The 14,711-nt window shown below is 46.3% G+C and overlaps 1 protein-coding gene across 1 annotated transcript in view; it reads right to left on the bottom strand.

Moving 5' to 3' along the window:
- The window catches only part of lrrc24 (leucine rich repeat containing 24), a 56,103-nt gene extending 55,153 nt beyond the window's left edge, over positions 1-950 (bottom strand). The window contains exon 1 of the mRNA XM_072254236.1: positions 832-950. The gene's annotated coding sequence lies outside the window, so the exon portion shown is untranslated. The remainder of the gene's footprint in view (positions 1-831) is intronic.
- Between the last annotated feature and the right edge of the window lie 13,761 nt (positions 951-14,711).

Below are 14,711 nucleotides of genomic sequence, written 5' to 3'. Positions count from 1 at the left end.
AGCATGCAGACATGGTCAAGAGGTTCAGTTGTTCAGACCAGACATCAGAACAGGGGGAAGAAATGTGATCCAAGCGAATTTGACCGTGGAATGATTGTGGTGCAAGTATCTCAGAAACTGCTGATCTCCCGTGATTTTGTAGGGTTCACAGAGAATGTTGCGATAAAACATCCAGTAAGCGTCAGCTCTGTGGGTGAAACCACCTCGTTAATTTGAAAGAGTTCAGAGGAGAGTGGCCAGACTGGTTCAAGCTGACGGGAAGGCGATAGAAACTAAAACAACCTGGCGTTACAACAGTGGTGTGCAGGAGCATCTCTGAACGCACAGCACTTCGAAGCTGCTGCAGAAGACCACGAAGACCTCTCCCCCCCTCAGTATCACAGGAGATACCTAACAGAGTGGTCACTGAGCGTTATACACCCTGAGCGTGGAATATTCCCACATGACAACCTCCCGCTCTCTGCGGATAAAATATTCCCACACCCAACACCTGGAAAATTTCCTGCGCCCAGAGCAGGAAGTTTTACCGTGCCCTGTCCCATGGGGTACACCCTTGCCCCCTGCACGAAGCGCTGCCTCGTTACATCTCCCCACCGCAGTCCCCCGTTCCCCGCGGAGAACACACACACACACACACTCGCACTGCGCGCCCGAATCGGATGCGCTGCCGGTGTGCGGACAGTCAGCGCGGAGGCCGGTCAGGGCGGCGGGGGGCTGCACACAAGGCGCTGCCCGCACGCCCGGTGTCCCGGACCCTGGGTGTGAACCGCCCGTCCGCCCGCGTCGTGTCAGCGCACAGACAGAGACGGACACGGACCCCACAGCCCTTACCTGCGCAGCTGTCTGGAGCGCTGCGTGCTCGTTAATCGGCCGCGGCTCCCATTATGTCTCGGGGCCGGTCCCCGGCTCCATCCTCTCCCTCCATCGCATTAACTCTCCCTCACCGCCGCCCCCGCTTCATGCCACCAAACGTCCCGCCTTCCCCCCTCTGTGATTGGCGGACGCCCGTGGCAATCTCCTTCATCGCTGCCTACTGTAGGCTCCCGCGGTGACGTCAGCAGAGCCCCGCACCTCGCGGAGAAGGTGACGGTTACCAGGCAACCGTCCTGCGCCTGAGGAAGGGAGATGGCTTCCGGCGAGTTTCATCCCTCTTTGCCCAGGGGCTATGTCCTTACCCACAGCCCGTCTCGCTGTCGGACTCCGTGATGTCGACACAACCTCTCCCTCAATGTCACAGAAACAAAGCAGCTGGTTGTGGACTACAGGAGGAATGGAGACAGGCTAACCCCTATCGACATCAATGGATCTGGGGTTGAGAGGGTGACAGCTTTAAAGTTCCTCAGCATCCACATCCCCGAGAATCTCACGTGTACATACTGGCTGTGTGGTGAAAAAAGCACAACCGCGCCTCTTTCACCTCAAACAGTTGAGGAAGTTTGGTATGGGTCCCCAAATCCTAAGGACTTTCTACAGGGGCACAATTGAGAGCATCCTGACTGGCTGCATCACTGCCTGTTTGGGGAACTGTACTTCCCTCAATCGCAGGACTCTGCAGAGAGTGGTGCGGATAACCCAGCGCATCTGTCGTTGTGAACTTCCCACTATTCAGGATAACTTGCAGGTTGAGTTGGTGGTGAGGAAGGCAAATGCCACATTAGCATTCATTTCAGGAGGTCTAGAATACAAGAGTAAGGATGGGATCTGAGGCTTTATAAGGCACTGGTGAGGCCTCACCTTGAATATCCTGAACAGTTTTGGGCCCCTCATCTTAGAAGAGATGTGCTGGCATTGAAGAGAGTCAGGAGGAGGTTCACAAGGATGATTCCAGGAATGAGAGGGTTATCATACAAGGAACATTTGATGACTCCGGGTCTGTACTCGCTGGAACTCAGAAGGATGAGGGAGGATCTCATTGAAACTTTTCAAATGTTGAAAGGCCTGCACAGAGTCGATGTGGAAAGGATGTTTCCCATGATGGGGGAGTCTAGGACAAGAGGGCGCTGCCTCAGGATAGAGGGGCGTCCATTCAAAACAGAGATGCGGAGAAATTTCTTGAGCCAAAGGGTGGTGAATCTGTAGAATTTGTTGCCACATGCAGCTGTGGAGGCCAGGTCGTTAGATGTATTTAAGGCAGAGATTGATAGATTCTTGATTGGACAAAGGCCGGAACTGGGGTTGAGGAGGAGATAGAAAAAAGGATCAGACATGATTGAATGGCGGAGCAGACTCAATGGGCTAGATGGCCTAATTTTGCTCTTATGTCTTATGGTCTTTACAAAGGCAGGTGTGCAAAAAGGGCCCAAAGGATCATTGGGGACCCGAGTCACCCCAACTACAAACTGTTCCAGCTGCTACCATCTGGAAAATGGTACCGCAGCATAAAAGCCAGGACCAACAGGCTCCGGGACAGCTTCTTCCACCAGGCCATCAGACTGCTTAACTCATGCTGACACAACTGTATTTCTATGTTATATTGTCTATCCTGTTGTACATAATATTTAATATAAATTGCGCATTGCAGTTTTAGACAGACCTAACATAAAGATTTTTACTCCTCATGTTAAGTAATGAAGTCAATTCAATTTATTGTCATTGTACATGTATGTTTAAAGTTCAAAGTGAATTTATTATCGAAGTACATCTATGTCACTGTAGACAACCCTGAGATTCATTTTCATGCGGGCATTCATAGTCATAGTCATACTTTATTGATCCCGAGGGAAATTGGTTTTTGTTACAGTCGCACCATAAATAATAAATAGTAATAGAACCATAAATAGTTAAATAGTAATGTGTAAATTATGCAAGTAAATTATGAAATAAGTCCAGGACCAGCCTATTGGCTCAGGGTGTCTGACCCTCCAAGGGAGGAGTTGTAAAGTTTGATGGCCACAGGCAGGAATGACTTCCTATGACGCTCTGTGTTGCATCTCGGTGGAATGAGTCTCTGGCTGAATGTACTCCTGTGCCCACCTAGTACATTATGTAGTGGATGGGAGACATTGACCTAGATGGCATGCAACTTAGACAGCATCCTCTTTTCAGACACCACCGTGAGAGAGTCCAGTTCCATCCACACAACATCACTGGCCTTACGAATGAGTTTGTTGATTCTGTTGGTGTCTGCTACCCTCAGTCTGCTGCCCCTGCACACAACAGCAAACATGATAGCACTGGCCACCACAGACTCATAGAACATCCTCAGCATCGTCCAGCAGATGTTAAAGGACCTCAGTCTCCTCAGGAAATAGAGACGGCTCTGACCCTTCTTATAGACAGCCTCAGTGTTCTTTGACCAGTCCAGTTTATTGTCAATTCGTATCCCCAGGTATTTGTAATCCTCAACCATGTCCACACTGACCCCCTGGATGGAAACAGGGGTCACCAGTACCTTAGCTCTCCTCAGGTCTACCACCAGCTCCTTAGTCTTTTTCACATTAAGCAGCAGATAATTCTGCTCACACCATGTGACAAAGTTTCCTACCGTAGCCCTGTACTCAGCCTCATCTCCCTTGCTGATGCATCCAACTATGGCAGAGTCATCCGAAAACTTCTGAAGATGACAAGACTCTGTGCAGTAGTTGAAGTCCGAGGTGTAAATGGTGAAGAGAAAGGGAGACAAGACAGTCCCCTGTGGAGCCCCAGTGCTGCTGATCACTCTGTTGGACACACAGTGTTGCAAGTACACGTACTGTGGTCTGCCAGTCAGGTAGTCAGGTAATCAAGAATCCATGATACCACGGAAGCATCCACCTGCATCACTGTCAGCTTCTCCCCCAGCAGAGCAGGGTGGATGGTATTGAACGCACTGGAGAAGTCAAAAGACATGACCCTCACAGTGCTCGCTGGCTTGTCCAGGTGTCCAGGTGGGCGTAGACATGATTCAGCAAGTAGACGATGGCATCCTCAACTCCTAGTCAGGGCTGGTAGGCGAACTGGCGGGGATCTAAGTGTGGTCTGACCATAGGCGGGAGCAGCTCCAGAACAAGTATCTTCAGGGTCTTCATGATGTGGGAGGTCAATGCCACTAGTCTGTAGTCATTGAGGCCGCTGGGGCACGGCGTCTTCGGCTCAGGGACGAGGCAGGACGTCTTCCACAGCACAGGAACCCTCCGGAGCCTCAGGCTCATGTTGAATACATGGTGAAGTACTCCACATAGCTGAGGGACACAGGCTTTGAGCACCCTGGTACTGACACCATTCGGTCCTGCAGCCTTGCTTGGGTTGAGACATTTCAGCTGTCTTCTCACCTGTTCATCTGTGAAGTCCACCGTGGTGGTTTCGTGTGGGGAAGGGGTATAGTCATAAGAGCAGCGTGGGGGACTGTGAAGAGGGGTAGGAGGGGAGAGTGTTGGTTGGGGGCCGACAACAGGTGGCTCATGTGGGGGATGGGCAGGGGTCACAATGTCAAATCTGTTAAAGAACAGGTTAAGTTCATTGGCCCTTTCTACACTGCCTTCTGCTCCTCTGTTGCAAGTTTGCCAGAACCCAGTGATGGTCCTCATCCCCCTCCAGACCTCTCTCATGTTGTTCTGCTGGAGTTTCCACTCAAGCTTCCTCCTGTACCTGACTTTAGCCTCCCTGATCCTGGCTTTCAGGTCCCTCTGTATTACCCTCAGCTCCTCCGTATTTCCATCTCTAAATGCCCTCTTTTTAGTGTTCAGGATGTCCTTAATGTCCTTTGTCACCCATGGCTTGTTATTTGAATAACAAAGGACAGTTCTTGTCGGAACATTGCAGTCCACACAGAAGTTGATGTGATCAGTGATGCACTCTGTGAGCCCATCAATATCCTCTCCATGTGGCTCACAGAGTGCCTGCCAGTCTGTCACCTTAAAACAACCCTGGAGTGCCTCATAAGCCTCCTCTGATCATTTTCTCACTGTCCTCGAGGTTGCAGGTTTACTCTTCACCAGAGGCACGTAGCAGGGTTTTAGATGCACCAGGTTGTGATCTGACCTTCCCATTGAGGGGAGGGGAGAGGAGCTGTATGCATCCTTAACGTTAGCATATATCAAATCCAGAGTCCTCTCCCCTCTGGTTGTACAGCTCACATACTGCGTGAAGTTGGGCAGTGTTCTAGCCATGGTAAGCTGGTTGAAGTCACCTGAGATGGTAATGAGGGCACTCGGGTGCTGGGTTTGTAATCTGGCTATGACGGTGTAAATGATGTTACACGCCGACATCGGGTTGGCAGAGGGAGGGATGTACACAACAACCACAATTGCATGCAATTTAAAATTCACAGTAAATACAAGAAACACAATAGAAGCAATGAGAGACCGCACACAACCAATGTGCAAACCCCACCCCCCCAGCAAACTGCAATTACAAAAAGAGAGGAAGTAAAAAAAAATGATAACCACACACTTAGATAACCACAATATACTTTGTAGTTACAGAGGAGCAGAAAGGATGTCAAGAACAGCTGATAATATATATTCTGTAACTCTAAATCAAGTCTGGAGGAAAATCAGAAACATCTTGACTCCATTTAACTAATTATGTAACTTTTAAAACCAATTGGAGGCACCAGTGATGATTTGGTGTGTCATATTAAAGAGGGGTGAATACTTATGCAATCAATTATTTTGCGTTTTATATTTGTAATTAACATGAAAGAAGCCTTTTTCTGTTGACCAGTGTCAAAAAAACAAAATTAAATCTACTGTGATTCAATGTTGTAAAATAAAATATGAAAACTTCCAATGGGGGGGGGAGCTTTTTATCGGCACTGTATATAAACTACACTCAATACTTGTGAAATTCCTGCAACATCTGATGAAATATTGGCGTACTATAATCACTCTATTTATAAATAACCAAAAAAAGAACAACCACCGTTATAAAAATAAACCGAGACATTTTCCAGGGCAACTCTCTAAGCCCACTATGGTTTTGTCTAGCTTTAAACCTGCTCTCTAATTTACTGAATCTGACGAAAATCGATTATCAAATCAGAGACGGCTAGATGAATTACATCTTGACACACTTCCCATATATACATGGATGATTTCAAATTATATGCTCCTTCATCAGTAAAGCTAGAGCAATAGTAGAACCATTTTTTTAAAGATATAAGCAGGAATTTTGGACTGGATAAATGCAGAACATTAAGCATAAAGAACGGTGCAATAGAGCTACTAGAATACAAAATGGAGCAGCAGGATACAATACAACCAATGGATGAATATGAATCATACATGTATTTGGGATATCAACAAGCAAAGAAAATAGATCATAGTGTGATAAAGGAAAGCTTTCTACAGAATTTCCTTCAAGGCTTAAGAAAATCTGACGAACAACGCTCAATAATAAAAATATATCAAAGACAGTAAATATTTTCTCGATATCCATATTAACGCATTCTTTTGGCATAATATCTTGGTTCGAAACTGATCTGGAAATAATTACACAGAAAAATAAGAACTGAAATGACAAATTTTAGAAAACACGATATATACTCGAATGCATTTAGATTAACGCTACTCAGGACAGAAGGAGGAAGAGGAATAATAGACATAAAAAATTCACACAACAGTCAGATAAAACTTATAAGGATATATTTTCATTAATGAAAACAGAATTCAGCACTCCACATGAGCATATGCAATTCTCTTAAGAACTTAAATGAAAGCACAACCCAGAAAAATGAAATTATCACTGTAGAAGGAAAAAGTTAACCAATGGAAGAACATGACCCTCCCCACGATCTGAGCAGATCAGATGTTGATAAGGAAGCGTTGAGCACTTGGCTCAGAGATGGAGTGGGAGACTTCTTCCACAATACTAAACACCGCGAGAATAGTCTGAGAGTTCCTAGCAATTGAGAAATGAGTGTGCTTGTCTATGCCCATACATCAGGTTTTAACTCAGAAAAAATAAATACATAATAAAAATAAATATTGAGAACATGAGATGGAGAGACCTTAAAGGTGAGTTCATAGGTTGTGGGAACAGTTCAGTGATGGGGTAAGTGAATATGAGTGAAGTTATCCCCTCTGGGTCAGTAGTCTGATGGTTGGGTAATAACTGTTTTTGAACCTGGTGATATGGGTCCTGAGGTTCCTGCACCTCCTTCCTGATGGCAGCAGCCAGAAGGGAGCATGGCTGGGATGGTGGGGGTCCCTGATGACAGCAGCAATGAAAAAATTACTTGCAGCAACATCACAGGGACATAAGCAACATTTACCAGAAAACAAAAACATAAACGTAAATGATACACAATATTTACCAAAAAAACCCCAAATCCGTTTTGAGTGCAAAGTGTTTGCGGGGTGAGAGGGTTAAGAGCTTCAAATTCCTAGTTTCCTGGTCCAACCACACTGATGTCACCAACATCTTCTACTTCCTCAGGAGGTTACAGATATTTGTCATGCCCCCATTGCCCCCACTGTGACCACACAAAACTGCAGAGAGTTGTGGACACAGCTCAACACATCACAGAAATCAGCCTCCCCTCCATGGACTCTATCTGCACTTCTTGCTGCGTCAGTAAAGCAGTCAACATAATTCGAAGAACATACCCAACCCAGACTTTCTCTCTTTCTCCCTCTGCTTTTGGGCAGAAGATACAAAAGCCTGAAAGCATGTATACCACCAGGCTCAAGGGCAGCTTCTACCCAGCTGTTATATAGAATGGTGCCTCAGACAGTAAGGTGAGCTCTTAACCTCATCACTTACCTTGTTATGATCTTTCTCTTTATCGTTACCTGCACTGCACCTTTCTTTGGTAGATTTTACGCTTTATTCTGCATTCTGTTATTGTTTTACCTTGTCCTACCTCAATGCACTGTGTGATGATCTGATCTGTATGAACAGTTTGCAAGGTGAGTTTTTCGCTGTGGCTATAATAAACCAAATCCAATATCAATAAACTGAAGTGAGTAGGGTTGTGTGCCGGCTGGCCCAACAATAGAATGGCTGCAGCTGTTCTTGAATCCAGTGGTGAGCACTTCAGCCTTCTCTACTTCCTGCCCGATGGGAGCTGCAAGAATTTATCATGACCCAGATCTCCCCAGAACATACTGATGCAATTCCACACTGCCATCACAGAGAGCATCCTGACATCAGCCATTACTGTCTGATTTGGTGCAGCACCCTCTCACAATGTACAAGAACTGTCAGATCGGCAGAACAGGTCATCATCTGCAGTCTACCATCACTGCAGAACTTGTATGTGTCCAGGATAAAAAGCGGGCAGGAAAAGTCATTAGGGACACTACCCACCCTGCAAATAGCCTTTTGCAAAAGCTCCCTTCCTTGAAGGTGCTATAAGGCTATTAAAACAAAAACTTAATGCCATCTTAAACGTTTCTTCCCCAAGGCAGTTAATCTGATCAACCCTTCTAGTTAGCCCATACCCTCCTCTATCAATTACCCCTGTTACTGCACAGTAAAACACTTTAAATCACTTTTCATACTGATGTTTACATTGTAAATCCTGTACACGCTGGTATTTATGTATCTAAGCACATTTTATTCTGTATGCATTCTTTAACCTCTAAACTTAAAATAATTCTTTATTCTTTATAATTGTTGAATGTTGTATTTTGTAGCACGTTGTGCCCTGACCAGCAAATTCCGAATACACGTAAACGTACTGTAAAGGGCGAATGAGGTTGATCCTTGATCTTTCTGATGATGGATGTTGCCTTCATGAGTCAGCAGCTCCTGTGGATACTACCGAAGGTGGCGAGGGCTGTGTCTGTGATGTATTGAGCTGAGTTCACTACTCTCAACAGCTTCAGTAAGTGTGTTTTTATATTTAATTCTTTTCTCTCTCTCACCCCTTATGGGGTGTGTGAATGTATATTTTCCCTCAGTCTCAGGTTCTCTACCTGAGGCCTGGCAGCTGAAGGGTTCAGCGCAGTATCCTTGCTGTGCCTTCAGGCTTCTGTACCTCCTTCCTGACGGTAACAATGAGAACAAGGCATGTCCTAAGTGATGGGTTTCTTAATGATGGATGCCACCTTTTTGAGGCATCACTCTTTGGAGACGTCCAGGATCCTGCGGAAGCTGATACCCAAGATGGAGCTGACTGGGTTTACAACTCTCTGCAGTTTATTTATTTTGATTCTATGCAGTAGCCCTCTACCCCACAAATCAGACAGTGATGCAACTAGTAAAAATGCTCTCCACGGTTATCTGTAGAAGTTTGCGAGTGTCCTAAAGAAATAGAACTGCTGTTATGCCTTTTTTGTAGTTGCTTTGATATGTTGGATGCAGTCCCTAAAACGTTGAGTGTGCATAACTTGGTGGCCATGATGAGCGCTGGCTGACTCTATAATCCTCTGCAGTCTTGCACACTGCAACCTCCATACCAGGCAGTGACACAGCCCGCCAGAATTCCCTTCACTGTGCGCCTGTCAAAATTTGTAAAGAGTCTTTGGTGACATACTGAACCTCCTCAAACTCCGAATGAAGTAATAATCATTGAGGTACGTGGATAGGAAAGGTTCAGAAGGGGCATGATGGGAAAATGGACAGGATTGGAAAAAAGCTGCAGAGGGGTACAAACAACTCCCCACCATCGAGGCAATCTTGAAAAGGCATGCCTCAAGAAGGTGGAATCCATCATTAAGGACTCTCACCATCATGTGCCCGCTTCTCATTACTACCATCTGAGAGAAGATGCAGAAATCCAAACACCCACACTCAGTAATTTAGGAACAACTTCTTCCCCTTTTTCTTCTTCTTAAGCCCATCACTCCTTTATTCTGAGGCAAAGGCCGCTGACAGAGTCTTCTGTCCTGGCCGATAGAAGGTTGATCAGCCCTGTGGCTTCCGGTTTCACCACATGACTTCATACGTGCTCTAGGTCAAGATCCTTGCTCTCCCAGGGATGAGGTCTTTGGACCTCTGGGTTTTTATGGGATGGAGCTGCTCGCCCCAGGCCCAACCCTCCTCCTTTCACAGCCAGGCTTGGTGGTTCTTCCAGTTTGTCATCATGAACCAATGAACATTAACTTGCTAAAGATTAACATTATCGGTCACATAACTTCCCTCGCCCCATCACTGAACTGTTCCCACAAGCTAGGGACTCACTTTGAAGGATTCTTCATCTCATGTTCTCGATATTTATCATCATTATTATGTCTTTCTTTTTGTATTTGCAGTTTGTTGTTGAATGCCCAAACTGGTGTGGTCTTTCATTGATTCTATTATGGTCATTAATCTAATATGGATTTATTGAGTATGCCTGTGAGAAAATGAAACTCAGGGTTGTATATGGTGACATATATGTGCTTTGATAATAAATTTACTTTGAACATGAAATATTGAAACATACAGTGAAATGTATGGCTTGCATCGGGAATATGCGGAGGACGGCCCGCAATTATCACCACGCTTCTGGCACCAATACAGCATGTCCACAATTCACTAGCGCTAATCATATATGGTTAGAATGTGGGAGAAAACTGGAGCTCTCAGGGGAAACTCATACAGTCACAGGGAGAATGTACAAACTCCTTTCATAGACAGTGGCAGGAATTGAACCCCGATCTTACAGCTGGCACTGTAGTTCTTTTCTCATTTACACTTTTTATATATTTTACTTTGCATCTATCTCCTTTTTATTTACTTACTCACTTACGGTTACTTTTATGTCCTGCACTGTACTGCTGCCACAAAACAACACATTTCATGACCTATATTGGAGATGATAAAGCTGATTCTAATTTGATTTATCCAAGTGCCGTTACTGTATCGGCCTCAAAAGCTTTCTCTGGAAGCTCAGTCCACAGTCCTCGAACACCCATCGTTCATCAGCCTGAATGAAAACTGGAACAAGTACAGAACTCTGCACAAGCCCGAGGCACAGATATATCACTGGGATGCCCAAGACTTTTGCACGGGACTGTGGTAATTTTATGTATTGCTCTGTACCGCCACCACACAAAAAAAAAACAAATTTCATGACATATGTAAGTGATGGTAAACCTGATTCTGATGCGAGTCTCTATTGTGGACTGTGAGTGTGAAGGAGGCAGGGAGAGGGGAAGGGAGTGAGAAGCACCAGAGAGACATTGTGTAGTGATCAATAAACCAATTGTTTGGAATCAAATGACCTTGTCTCAGGGCTGGGTGTGTCTGCACCCGTGCCACCCTCCAACCCTGGCACTCCCTCTCTGCCACCTGTCCCCCACCCCTCCTTTGGCACTCCACCCTCGCCATTCCCAAACGTACCTCACTCCCACCAGATTTACAAACTCGCTCTCTGCTCCACGTTGACAAATGCAGTACTGTGCAAAAAAGTCTTAGGTACCCTAGCCAAGACTTGTGCAGAGTTCTGTATTTCACAAAACACCACTTCAAAGCTCAGTAAATGATGAAACATAACCCAATACCCTTGGCATAAAGTTGGTCTCTTGTAACCAGCTCACAAAGGTCTGCATTGAGTGATTCTCTCTCTTTGCTCCTTCATTATGCATACGCACCCTGCCTTGTGTCTCTGTCTGATCCATCTGTCATCCTCCCCACCCCCCACTTCATTAATCCAGATCCTTTGAAATCCTATTAGTCTCATTCGGTGACAGTGCAGCAGAGGTAGAGAGCGTCTCCTTATCATTCACTGCGTGTGACTGGCTGATGTCCCAAGACACACATCACCAGTCTCTGGCTCCACAGAAACAGTGCTTTTTTCCCCACTAATCATTACATTTCCACCATCAAGCTCAGCCAGATGATTTGTTGTTACTTCAACAAGCCTTTCATCTTCCTGCCAATCCCCTATTGCTTTTTGGAAACTCAAGTTAACTTTATCAGAATCCAATCCATTATCATTGATACGCGACATGAAATGTCTTGTTTTGTGGCAGCAGTACAGCGCAAATCATAAAGACCCATAAAATACAACAAAAAGAATAAATGGTGCAAAAAAGAACAGATTCGCTTTATTTTCACATGTACATTGAGACATACAGTTGAATGCATCAAATCAAACCAGCAAGGATTATGCTGGGACAGCTTGTGCTTATGGTGCCAAGACAGCATGCCCATGATCTACTAACCCTGACCTGTGGGATGAAACTGGAGCACCTGGAGGAAACCCACAGGGTCACGGGGAGAACGTACAGACGTGAGGGTCCAGTCTCCTCACACATCCCAACAACATATTAAACCTTATTCTAATTCTGATTCCGATCTCTTTGCAGACAGCAGTGGGAATCTGCCCAGGTAGTGCTCACGGGTTAATGGACCATTTTCAAGTCTGATGGCAGAGAGGAACATGCTGTTCCTGAATCACTGAGTGTAGATCTTCAGGCTCCTGTACCTCATCCCTGATGGTGGTAACAAGAAGAGAATATCTCCTAGATGGTGAGGGCTGGTTTCCTGGCACACCCCAATGACAACCCGGTTAGTAGGTCCTGATAAATTGCCCCTAATGTGTGGGTGGAAGGACCAACCTGAGGAAGCTTGTAGGAACGTGGAGGGAACAAAATGCATTGGGGAGGATCAGCTGATGGTCAGTGTGGACTCAATGGGTGAAGGGTCTGCTTATGTGCTATATAGCTCTGACTCCATGACTAATGTAAGGGGAAGATGAACTGGGTCTTGTGGACAAGTTGAGCTCGGCCAGAGTACCTAAAACATAGAACATTACAGCACAGTACAGGACCTTCCCTCCCACATAGCTCTCCATTTTTCTATCATCCATGTGCCTATCTAAGAGTTTCTTAAATGTCCGTAATGTATCTGCCTCTACCACCACCCCTGGCAGTGCGTTTCACAAACCCACCTCTCTGTGTAAAAACCTTACTTCTGACATCAACCCCCCCCCATACTTTCCTCCAATCATCTTAAAATCATGTCTCTTTATATTAGCTATTTCTGTCCTGGGAGAAGTCTCTTGTTGTCCAGTCTACTCTATCTGTGCCTCTTATCTTGTACACCTCTACCAAGTGACATCTCACCCTCCTTCACTCCAGAGAGAAAAGCCCTAGCTCGCTCCAACTATCTTTATAAGACATGCTCTCTAATCCAGGCAGCATCCTGGTAGATCTCCTCTGCACCCTCTCTAAAGCTTCCACATCCTTCCTATGATGAGGTGATCAGAACGGAACACACTACCCCAAGTGTGGTCTGACCTGTAGAGCTGCAGCATCACTTTGCAATATGGTAGGAGGTGCCATATTGAATCTCGGGGGTGGGGGGGGGGGAGGAAGGGTATTGATGAAAGTGTTGGGAAAATTAAAAAAAAACAGTGGGGTTAATGTAGGATTGGTGTGACAGGGTGGTTGGTGGTCAGAAGGGGCTGCTTCCATGCTTGTCTCTCCACCACTCTCTGACTCCTCTACAAGTTCAGATTTATTTATGACATGTATGTCAAAACAAACACTTATTGGTCACCTCATTGGGTTGTGTGTTCTGAGATGTTCTTCTGCACACCACTGTTGTAACACGTGGTTATTTGAGTTACTGTCACTTTCCTGTCGGGTGTCAACTTCCAGTAAAATGGTGGCAACAGTGGGGGCCAACCAAAGGTATTTTTTCCCTTTGTTAATGTCACAATGGGGGGGTGCTGGGAACAGACCCAAATGTGAGATACAGACACTGAAGTACAAGGAACAGGACTTGACTAGAGTAGGGACATGACAGGGTACAGACAAGGACGCAGACTTGAGCTCGGGCATGGACAAGACAGGGAACCCGGAAAAGGAGCCTGGGCTTGGGCTCTGAGCCATAGACTGGACAAGGACCCAGAACCTGGACAGGGACAGGGAAGGATGGACCCAACCACAGGGTAACGGCAAACGGCCTGTTTACCCGACGGAGGCAAGGGACAGGAAGGGACAGAACCAACCACAGGGTAAAGGCAATTACGGCCTGGCTTACCCAACAGAGGCAAGGACAGGAAAGGAGCTCAATCCAGGGTGGCTCTGAGTCTTGGGGCAGCCAGAAACTTTGGCTGGCTACAGAAACGGCCGAATCCATATCACGATGACTGCTCCAACCAGTGGCAACATGGCTCCATGAAGCGGTGGTCCTCCAACCAGGCCTAGAGATCACGAATGGTTTCACTAGCCTTCCATCAGCAAGTTGCTCCAAGGGGGACTGACAAGACAAACCAGCAGCCCACACTCAACCCCAAGGCTACTTACATTCCAAGCCCCAAGATGGGAATCAGGTGCCTATGCTTAACTCAATCAAAACAAGAGACAGCTGGAAGATCCGGAGTCTTGAGTCCAGGGACCGGACCGTGAATTGGAATGCGGACTTTACAGACCAGACCATGACAGTTAAATGTGTTTTATATAGAGCAGGACTATTCTTGGCTCCAATAACTATGTGTACAGCAGGTCTACTGCATCAGCGAGCTGCTCATTGTTTGAAGTAGACAGCTGGAGTAACGTGACAGCTGGCCAGCTGTTCAGAGATGAGTTGGACTGAGAGGGTTGGGTCAGGCCGCTGGGGTGAGGGATTCGGGCCACAGGAGGAGCCGGATTGGGTTCCAGAGAACTGACCTGGGTGCAGACCATGCTGCTGCCTGCTTCTTGGAGCTACCGGAGATGGTGCAAAGGCAGGGGGTAGTGAAACCGTGAGTGGCTGTCTTGGATGCTTCTTTTGTGATCACAAGACCCTGTTGGATATTGATTGCTGCAGGCCTGCTTCCCTTGTTTGGTGGAAAGAGACAGCAGGGCTGCCTCGGTTGTAGTGAGGACTAGGCCTCAAGCCGTGGGCTTGCATTGAGGCTCTGTGTCAGGGTT

This window comes from Mobula birostris, chromosome 3 (genome assembly GCF_030028105.1).
Source record: "Mobula birostris isolate sMobBir1 chromosome 3, sMobBir1.hap1, whole genome shotgun sequence".
In the NCBI taxonomy this organism is placed as follows: Eukaryota; Metazoa; Chordata; class Chondrichthyes; order Myliobatiformes; family Myliobatidae; genus Mobula; species Mobula birostris.
The sequence above is the reverse complement of the archived record's forward strand: the minus strand, read 5'-3'. Positions and strand labels throughout refer to the sequence as shown.